General features: G+C 37.9%; 1 long non-coding RNA gene across 3 annotated transcripts in view; it reads right to left on the bottom strand.

Moving 5' to 3' along the window:
- The window catches only part of LOC149916146 (uncharacterized), a 135,005-nt gene that overhangs the window by 19,329 nt on the left and 104,921 nt on the right, over positions 1-10,755 (bottom strand). Inside the window, exons 3-4 of one of the 3 annotated variants that reach the window (XR_016470759.1) lie at positions 10,444-10,544; positions 21-182 (exon numbers count right to left, since the gene is read on the bottom strand). This is a non-coding gene — a long non-coding RNA (uncharacterized LOC149916146). Of the gene's footprint in view, positions 1-20; positions 183-8,315; positions 8,564-10,443; positions 10,545-10,755 lie in introns of those variants that run through there. The other 2 variants (XR_016470761.1, XR_016470760.1) reach the window with 2 other exon arrangements.

Raw genomic sequence — 10,755 nt, forward strand, 5'->3', positions numbered from 1 at the left:
AATTTTGTCAGTTCTTTTACCTTCAAGGATTTCTTGTTCTCCATATTGTAAACTGCTGTGTTATCTTCCCGAATCAGCCTTCCTGTCTTCCTTGCCGCCTCACCTCCCACTTCTTATGGAACAAGAAGGCTATCTTCATCTTCCTCTTCTATCCCTATGTCTGATAACTTGCTGCTCTCTCACTGTGCAGCACAGAACAAGGTAATAAACAAAATAAAGCAGACAGTGAATTCCAGCAAGATTCACACAAATCTACATTTGAAGAAAGGCGAGTAGAAGTCTCTCCAAAACAGTTCAGTTATCTGACTTTGTATTTCTAGACCAGATAGTTCATATGTCAGTCAGCAGAATACCAAAAGCATTCTAATCATCAATACACAGACGTAGGTTCAAAGATACCTTTAACAGTGACTTCATTATTAATGAAAGCTACAAACCATCCTCAGGAATTCCTCATATCTGCAGAATTCTTTTTGTACAAACTCTTGAACTCCTTGCTTAGCAGAAGACCTTATGATACTCACATTTCAAATATATAAAAAAATAGAGCAGGACAGCTCAGATGCAAGGGAACTTCAAAGATCATTCAGTCCAACTCCTGACCACTACAGAACTAATTAAAAGTTAAAATTATTGAGCATGCCATCCAAAAGTCTTTTAAACACTGGTGGGCTCAGGGCACCAAAGGCCTCTCTAAAAAGCCTGTTTCAGCGTTTCCACCTTCACAGTAAAGACATTTTTCCTCATCAACAACAAAAAATTTTGATTTGACCCCTCATGCAGTAGGTAGGTACGAAGACCTACTGAACTGAGTAAAAGCCACTACTGTCAGCACATCCACATCATTCACTCACAGACAGTGCCATAGAGACACAAAGAATGCGTAGGCTAAACTTGGTATAAAGGAGAAAAAAAAAGATTGAACATATGTGGCAGCTTACAGCATTACAATAAAGGCAAAGAGGTCAATTAATAACCACGTTGTTTAAGGATCTGTTTCCCCAGTTTTGCAGCCTTTTTGAGCTAACTAGCAATACCATCAGGTGCAGTTTGACCCCCCTAAGGAGCACTCCACAATTGCACAAAGCAATGGAGACCACTCCCTCTTCTTCAGCTCTGTAAATTCACAGAGGCTAATAAGCCCAGGAGATGGAGGTCTCAGTTATAAAGGAAAAGACCTGCACCAGTTCTGCTGGAAGAAATTTCTCTATGGGTAGTAAAAAAAGGGTATACAAGTCCTTTCAGAGCTAAGAACAAGGCCCAAGTCACCTCAAACTCTCATTGAAAAGATGATTGATTCTGTTCTATTTTGCTTCTTCCAGCAGAACATTGCAGGATATTTTCTCTGCTGCTTGCCACCAAGTTTACTGCACTTGTCTGCCAAGTTCTGCAGTTGTCAGATGAACACGAACTGCCCCCAACGGTGTACACCTATTTTCCTTCTGATGCAAATTCTCCTTTTCACTAGCAGTATAAATCAGAAAAACACATATAATTCTTATTTTCATCTGATACTGAATAAAGCTACTTAAAGCTTATGCCAAATTAATAATCTTTTCTTGGCAATTTCACACCAGGATTCCATGCCAACTTTTGTTTAACAAGCAATATTATTAACAGAGAAAATACAATTTTTTGTTGTTGTTGTTTCTGCTTTGAATTTATTTGAATTTTCTGATGTAGTGAATTCTCCCGTGTATATATATACCTAAAAACTGAACAAAGGCACAGCAGTTATGTCATTTCCATGAGAAGTGCTAATGTACTCAAGTTTTAGATAGCTTAGGAGGTTTGTTGGTTTCTTTTACATATTAAAATCACTACTGAAAATAGAGATGCAAGACACAAGCTTCAGACTCTCCTCTAAGACTGCTCTTTCAGGCACTCCAAGAGCTGGAGTTTCTAAGACCTCGCCTCTCAGTGCTACCCAGGAAGTAGAAATGAGTTAGAAAGGAGGTTTAGCTAGTCAACAGATTATTCTCCTGGCACTGGGAACGCACTGCTGCTAACGTGCCAGCTCTCCTGCTGCCACCCACCATCTCAGCATATGGGGTGCGTCAGGAGTAAAAGGCAGCAGAACAGCACATCACTGTATTTCTTTTTCCCTCATAGAGCTCAGTTAAATCACTGACTCTACTGCTAGCTCTAAGAATTGCTGATCAGCAGAGCAGAGACTGCAAGGTCAGGGATGAAAGCAAAAAAGGAGTAGTATTTTCCCTTTCTCCTGGGCTGAGGATCAGCCCTTGATTCTCACTATCATCATTAGCTCAAGAGAATATTTTGCAAGTCTGCAAGTGAAAACAAAGTAGAAAAAACGCCCATGCTATTCATGGTGGAGTGTAAAACCAAGTCAGGAACAACCTGGCACCTGCTTATCCAGTTCTTCATCTTCTCTTCCAGTGCTGCTACAACTCAATACAAACCTTTCTCACATCCATCCCATCTATTATTATATTTGCTGAACCAGAATCCTTAAACATTCTGCATCTTTTTTCTCTCTTTCGAGTTGTACAGATGGGTTGCTTCTTTGAAATTGTATGAGAATGATTTGAGCATTATCATTTGCCATCATCCTGTGACATACTCTTATAATTAGTCCAGTTATGTCAAGTTCTTTGTTGAAGATTAATCTCATTTCCCAGCGTTGCCTCTCTCCCCTTGTTAGATTGTGCCCCAATTTTTCTCTGTGTGTATTGCTGTAAGAGGTCTTCTAAAGTTGCTTTCTACAATCGAGCAAGTTCTAACAGATGTAAAATTGTGGAGGAACCACAGCTGAACTCAATGACCAAACGTCACTTCTCATCCCTGACTGAATTCTTCCAATAGCCCACATTTCAACTTGTAATTAAAGCAAATAGAGTTCACACCACCTCTCAGAAGTAACACAGCTTGTTTGCTTGTTTACTTTCAATGCATTTGGGACACTGACAAGATTCTTTATGAGCCCCTCTGAAAGAGGACACCCAAAGAACTCCCAGGAAGCAGTTTTGCCCCACTGTACACCTGTAGGCAAGGAATAGACTGCCTTTAACAGTTCCTGACGAGGTGCAGTGTGTCAGAGAACTGCCACTGAAGTACCTGAGTGTTTCTGCAAAAAGGATGCAAAATGACAAAAATACCAGTCTCAGTTTCGTGTGTCATCACTAGGTTTCAGAGTTAACAATTCATTAACTAAATTAAAAGGAGGTATGCCTAGAACCATTTAGCCTGATCATCAGGGAGTAATCTGAATTTGAAAGATTTCCATATCAAAAGCATAGGCAAAACATAATCTAAGATTTTACAGGACTTGATGGTACTCCAGGTAAAAAGGACAGTTCCCTAACTGCAGCTGACTTCTGGGGAAAGAAAGTACTTGCGCTTGCTCTTTGCTCTGAAGCTTTCTGCAAGGAATGCAAACAGTGCTCTTTTTAATACTGTAGAAAATTGGCTAGCAGAATAATTTTATACTGGACAGTAAACAGAAAAGAACTGGATGTCAAGTAGTGACTGCAAAGCAACAAATTTTGTATGATAATATCAGTTTCCTCAATATCCATTTAACACTTTCCTAAAAATACTAACAACGTTAATAAAGCTCATTTTACTCTGGTGATTACCTGCATTGTTGTGTTATTTCATTTCATATAATTCGCCTGACTCTAAATACTATTTTGTTTTTCCTTTTTCTATATTTTCTCATAAATTCTTTTTTCCTTGTTCTTTACCTTAAAAATTGTATCTTTCACTAGCTAAACAACAGCTCCACACCAGAGATTCATTTTTTTCTAAGCAATCCTTAAGCAGCCGAAATTTGCAAATATCCAGCATTTCTGAAAATAAAATTCTTTCTTCTCCAGGCAATGCCTATATGAAGTTACATTAATTTGCACAGTCTAATCATACTGATTTAGCTACCTATATATCAAACTGAAGTGCAGCCACACCACTTTGCAGTGCCAGCAGAAGGTACTTCTGCTGTTAATCATTGTACAGCTCAGTACTTGGTTTGAAATACCCACTCATTACATAGCCTATGGTACAGTATTCCATTCCTCAGCCCTGTCCTCCCATCCCTGCTATCTGCTCAAGCACTTTACTCCCAGACTGCCTGTCCTGTTGAGGATAGCTAATGTCATCCACGATGTTCAATTTCAGCAGCATCACTTGCAGAAGCGATAGCAAATAGAGAGAACAAGGGACACCAACATCTATTTTTAGCAATTTCCATTGTGTTCTTTATTTATTCTGGTTACCTGCTCCAGGAGCATCTCCTCTTCTCCCTTTGATCATTCTAGTCCTTGAAGGGCTGACCACACAGAATTGCAAGTGAGAAATATCTTTGTACAGTTCACACAAATTGAGAAAACCTGTTCAAACTAACTCATATGTAATAACAATAATCATCATCCTCATTCCTGAGCATCACAGAAAGATATATAGGGAGAAAGGCAGAGGTGATGAAAGAGTGCTAAACAGCAGCTTAGAGTGGGAAAAAGAAAAAGTAAGGAATGGGTCCACAATAATGGAGTTAATTCATTTTTAGGGAAGATTAGTCAGTCACCCAAGATACCCTTTAAAAGAAACTTTAGCATAGAATATTAGAATATTCTGGGCACAAATGCTTGCACAGACAGCTGAATTCCAGAGCTGCAGGAGGAAAAAGAAGGGGGGGATGAGGAGGGGGAAACAAGCTCTGATCCCTTCAAAATAGTTTCTCTTCTTTTTATACTACAATTGGCAACAAACACAAAAATAGTAAAGCTCTTCATCACTTCCTTCTTTTACTAGAAATGTCCTGGCTGCACTGGGTTTAGAATATCGCAATGCTGAAACAAAACCAAAGATCCTCAGGAATAGAAGCCTAAATGGCAGAGCACTAGCACCTTTGCCAAAGAGGAATGAACACAACACTGAACTGGACATAGTTTTTAAAGCAGGTTTGACTAAGGAATCATCATTCCTGAAACAAGTTTTATAGGAAAAATGCCTCCACAATTTGAAATACAATTAGAAATTTGGCAGGACATTTGTAATATCAATCATTGCAATTCACTTTGACTTTTGGATTTGTGCTGATGCTTGGTTTTTTATGCTTTGGTTATAATATCTTTAATAGCTGGATATATTTGTATCAGATTCACTAAGCTCACAACCTTCACATTTTACATTTACGCTTAATCACAGGCATTTTACAGTAGCATAACAACAGAATGTGAGAAGAGATGATGTTCTTAAACCGCGCGCTTTCCAAAAGCACAATAGTTGTGATGCATTTATAAGATGCATCTATACAATAATTATGCTGTATGATATACAGGTATTTCACTGAAACAGTCTTCTTAGAAATACTTTATGGGGGTTTTACAGTAACCTTCTACATTTCGTTTTGATAAGGGGAAGGGAAGAAGGGTGGAGAGGGGAGAAAATTTCCACATTGCGGGTTCAGTCAGGCGGAGGACATGACTTGTGCAATCCTAATAAATCAGAGCATTCCCGTGTGGCAGAAGCAACAGGGGAATAGTGTAAGAGCAGTGCTGCATGTTGACCTAAGCAAGAGCTTATCGAGAAATGATGTCCTCTTAAACAGACTCCTGTAGAGATGTTCTGCATTTCCTCTGACAAATTGTAAGTGCCCTGACTGTAACATTCCTAACAAAATAGGGCTGATTTAGCAATGCACAAACTGCCCATTATCCTACTGCATAAAAAGGCCATTTAAAGCAAAGCCTTAGGACACTGGCCCACTGGAAACAGTACATCTGAAAAATTACCCCCATCTTGTGCCACCAAAGCTGCTAACTACCCTGGGGAATATACCTCATTTACAATACAGACAAATGTTAACTTTAATGAGTTTTAAAACTGCCATTTTTCTTTCACGACTTTGATAATGCTTGAAAACTTAAACAAATACTTTGGCTATTTTTTCACCTGGGATATCATCTAACTGATATTGCCACTACATTTGTTTTCAGATGCCCTTGTCTTTCTCTCGTTCTAGTCATAAAGTGTTGTACAAATACAATTAAAAAGTACACCCACTCCAAAACAATATTGGAAAGATTAAACAATCCATTTCAAAAACCACTCTGTTCTGAAAACTTTGTGTGCCAAGATTACTTGTCATCATCTTCCCAAGAGATGGAGTACCTTTTAAAAAGCATCTCTAATGAGATCTACAAATCTGCGTGCAGGACAGCTTACTTTATTGTGTTTATAAAGATAAAAAAATATTTTAAACAGATTATGGTTCTTGGGACTGATAAAAACACAATGGGTGTAAGGTCATTGGGAAGCGTTAATAAAAGTTTTCATAAAATATGACAACTCTCAAGGAGTAATGTTTGGGTGTAAAAAATAAGTATGAAAGTATATTTTCTGTGGTAAACACTCAGTTTTTCTACACGTAGTTAACTCTCCAAATCCTTTGTTTATTCTGTTGGTGAACATTTCTAGCTGTTTGATAATACATCAGGGATGGCATTACTATTAGCTAGTGCAGCATCTTTGCCTCTGCTTCACTCACTCTTTTACAAGTGTCATTGAAAGAGAACACTCATCTGCATTAGCCATTAATAAGACATTTTAGGTCCTTAATATGCCTGCCAGTGACTGACATCAAGAAATCTTCACCTCAGTCATACAGGACAAAAACTGTTAGAATCCTCTAAGCACAATACCCTTCTGTCGCACGATACAGCTTTCATGACAAGAAATAATGGAAAACATAGAAAGTACAGGTGATATTTCTAAAACTGATTATCTGCCAGTAAGGTACCTTATTACACTTATACATCTCTTATATCACCTTCCATTCTTTTAGCCTGGTGTTTAGTTGCTTCAGTATCTATCATTAACCACAAGCTGAAAGGAAATGTCTTTTCAAAGAAGAATTTTTGGACAAGTTAGATTATGTTAATGAAATAAACATCAGATCTTCAGTTTTCACATTAGACAAAGTATTGGGAGAAAGCCAATGCCCTTGCTCACTATCCTATTTTCTCCATCTGTGACCAGATTTGAAAACAATAACTAAAGAACAATTTCTATATAGAGAGAAATAAGTCTTGAAGCATGCGACGTTGCAGAGTATTGACACCTAGATATTTATTCAGTACAGACACATGCATTTTTTATTGTAGGTAAAATTTTGACCTCGAAATTACTACTAAAAGACCAAAGATTAGCAATAATTCGATAACCCAGGTAACACATTTAATCACATTAAAAACAAGAAGATAAGTAGAGAAAAAAGCTTGGAGCACTAGCGACTGATGATCTTGTTGGCCTTGTATCCAAAATGTGAAAGTCTCAAAGTTGATTCTGAAAGCACTCAATGCACAAAAGCATCAGTTTACAATAAAGTGGTAAACACTGAATTAGTTTGAGTCTGAAAAAATAGATATTTCAAAACAAACCAACACCATGGAAATAATTAAAATACTTCAATTATGTAACTTCTAGGGAGTGTGAGGAGTACACTTAAGGAAAATTTTATCAAGACCGGTTTAAAAAAAAAACACAGGAAGTTTGACTTCCTAGACCTGCATTTGCAAATCTACCTTAATATAAAAGTACATTTTTTAAGCTGATCCCATAAACACACATTTTCAGGGCCCACATTTCAACAAGAACACAAATATTTTAGCAGCGTTTCCAAACAATGTAGATCAATTCAGTTGGACCTTCAGGACCTTTTGCAGTTTAAACATCTTTGTATTGGCAAGAAGATCGTGTACAAACTATCCCATGAAATATAACACACCACTAATTTGAAGAGAATAAATAAAAGATTGGCTAGTGTCATGGAAAAACACAGCATAATACAAGCCTCTACAAAGAAAACTGGATCCATCCATCCCAGCCAAAACTATGACAACTAGGAAAATGCCATTTATTTATTTTCTTCTAAAGAATCAGTGCAATCTCACTGAGAAAATTAATATAGATTTATATTAAGGTTAATCAACCACCAACTCTGAAATCAAGAAATACGCAGTTTATGGTGTAAATGCAACTTTCATTTTCACTCATATAGTCAGCAGATTAGCTCCCTTGTTCCAGTTACAAAGCCATTTACAAGGTCTCCACATCTGTAAATTCAAGTTTGATACCCACATCTCTATGTAGAAACAACACTGCTACTGAAAGATAATATTCAAAGAAAGAGTCAGAAGAAATGACTACTCAGTCTTCTGGGATTCTTTTTTCTGTATTATATTTTGTTTTTTGCAAAGGTAGAAAAGGTAAAGTGATTGATTCCACACAAAGTCCTTGTGTGCTAGCTTTACCTCAAGGTAATATTCTTTGTTTTGCTAAAGAAACTGCGATGGTGAAGAACACCAAAAACAAAGGAGAAGAGCAATAGCAGCAAGGTACTAAGAGAGCAAAAGCATAGCAAACCACAGGCTTATTCCACGGGCAGAGCTTCATTACTACTAAGGTCTTCTGTAAGGGTATCTATATGAGTTAGCATACACAAAAATGAGCACAAGCAGAACAAAGGTATCAGAGTTGAATCAAATCCATATCAGGCTCTGTCTCCCAGCGAGAGCATTTCAAAAGAACAGCAGGACAAGCCCTGTGGACACGTGAAAGGGATGAGTAACAGGACTTTTTCTTAGCTCCACCAGCCAACACAGAGAAGAGTAAGGGCGTGAACCTGAGTTTTGCAACCCCCACCCCTCTCTTGCAGACCATCTATACTAAAACTGACCTGGCTTTAAATAACCTTTGTCCTCAGGGACTGCAAAAACAAAAGTGAAAAACCAAGCCATACACACAATTATAGGGAAGACTACTCAAACATGTACCTACAAACACAGTGGCAATTGTAGTAAAGACTATGATTTAGACAAATTCACAGAAGTAAAACTTCACACATCTTCCTATTCTTTTCAAAATTTAAAAGAAGCACATAGAGTCAGTACTATAAATTCACAACCTCCACTCCACCCATATGTTTTGGATCTGCATTTGCACTAGATTGCGTGGCCAAGTACAATTTAAAGCAACAGTAGTTCAGAAAGATAACAGCTGCCAACAACTCCCAGAAGATGTTGATGCAGGTTGCTCCCAGATCTTCACCATCTCCTCTAGGTATAAGACAAGAAGAGGAGTGATACAGCAGGAATATTTGGAAGCTGAATCCACTTGCCTTCCAAGAGCTCAGGGCAAAGCTCCTGCACCAGACTGAGTGGAGCCCTATATCACAAAGCACATCACAGAGATGGCCAATTCAGATGAAGCACTCAGAACTCATCTAACCTTTTCTCATTCTGAAATACTTCCCAGGCCTATGTATGTATTTCCTTCAGTATTTTGTTTATGATAAATATATATGCATGTCACCTACCTTCCTTCACTCAGACAAAACCAGCCAAAAAGTACTTAATAGATAGTTAATACTTATGCAGACTGAGCATAATACATGGTAGTAAATTCAAGCATAACATAAGTTTCTAGAACCCAGCTCAGAGGTCAGGAACTGTCCCTATAACACAACATTGTTTTGCATAAATTGTTTTTCAGATAGAATATTATTTCAGTGTTAGAAAGGAGTTTTATGTTTTGTACAAAACATTAAGACAAAGGAGAGGAACTAGAGATTAGTCACTGTTACTCTAAAGATTTATAAAATGTAGAAATAAAAACTTCATGAAAAGTTTCTCTTACATGCTAATAAATAAACATGATTTATTGTTTGAGATGGATCCCTGTGTCTGGTGTCTTGTTTCACCTAATATTTGCTAGTAAAAGTTGCATGCTAGTTTTCCTGGGATGGGAGAACAGCTGTTTGATGTTCTGGTTTATAAAAGAGGCCAAGAGAGAGTGTATTTGTTGTGGAATTAATTGGTTCAAATTAAGCACATACTGTTTTTCCAACTTACACTGGGAATCTATGAGATTTAATAGATATGAAAAATAGCTGGTGAGAATAACAAAGGATGATTCTGGGCCACCCCTGTAGCATGCAGGCTGTCAGCAAAGTTTGGGTAAATATCATTTCAGCAAAGAAAGGAGGAGTAGAATCCAGGAGCAAGAATCAGTTAACCACCATTTTGCAAAATCGTTTCTTCTAAAACAGCCACCAAAGGAAGCATCTTCACCTCGTGAACTCCCCCCCTTTCACTCCCAAAAAACCCCACAAAAATAAAAAATTGGCCATCCAGTAACAACACATTTTAATTTCCAATATTTAAATTGGTAATGAGGAAGGTGTTTTGTCTGAATTTCCATTTCTTTCAGGGCCTAATTATGAAAGACAGAAAAAAATGTGCTATGCACTCTCTTTCACATCTCATTACATTTATTCAGCTTTATTACTAATTCTTTGTTAATATAATTTTCACCCTGGGAACTACATTTTTTGTCTAGTTACCCTGATACATGAAACCCTTAAAGCAGGAAGTCCTTGATCACCACATCATATTTCTCATGGTATTTTAAAATGACACTCACCATATTGTTAGAAGTAGGTTCTATCAGCAGGCTGCTCTCTGGAGGTGTTCTTTCCCTCTCTCTCTCAGGTGCCTTAAAGAAGTTTTATCTAGCACGGTGGCCTGGAGAGACAGGGAACAGAAAGAGAATTGAAACGCTCATACACGTGTGCAATCCATCCCTCCCCACCTTAGGTTTTGCTGTGATACATTTTACTTTAGCAGCGTGGCCCGGCAAATTAACTGATGCGGTGGCAAACCTTAACCCCCAGTCTTTTAATCCTGCCACTTGTTAGAGATGGAAACCGAAGAAGCGTTCGCAGCTCCTCATCTC

The sequence above is a fragment of the Phasianus colchicus genome, chromosome 13, assembly GCF_987193195.1.
Source record: "Phasianus colchicus chromosome 13, bPhaCol1.hap1.1, whole genome shotgun sequence".
NCBI lineage: Eukaryota > Metazoa > Chordata > Aves > Galliformes > Phasianidae > Phasianus > Phasianus colchicus.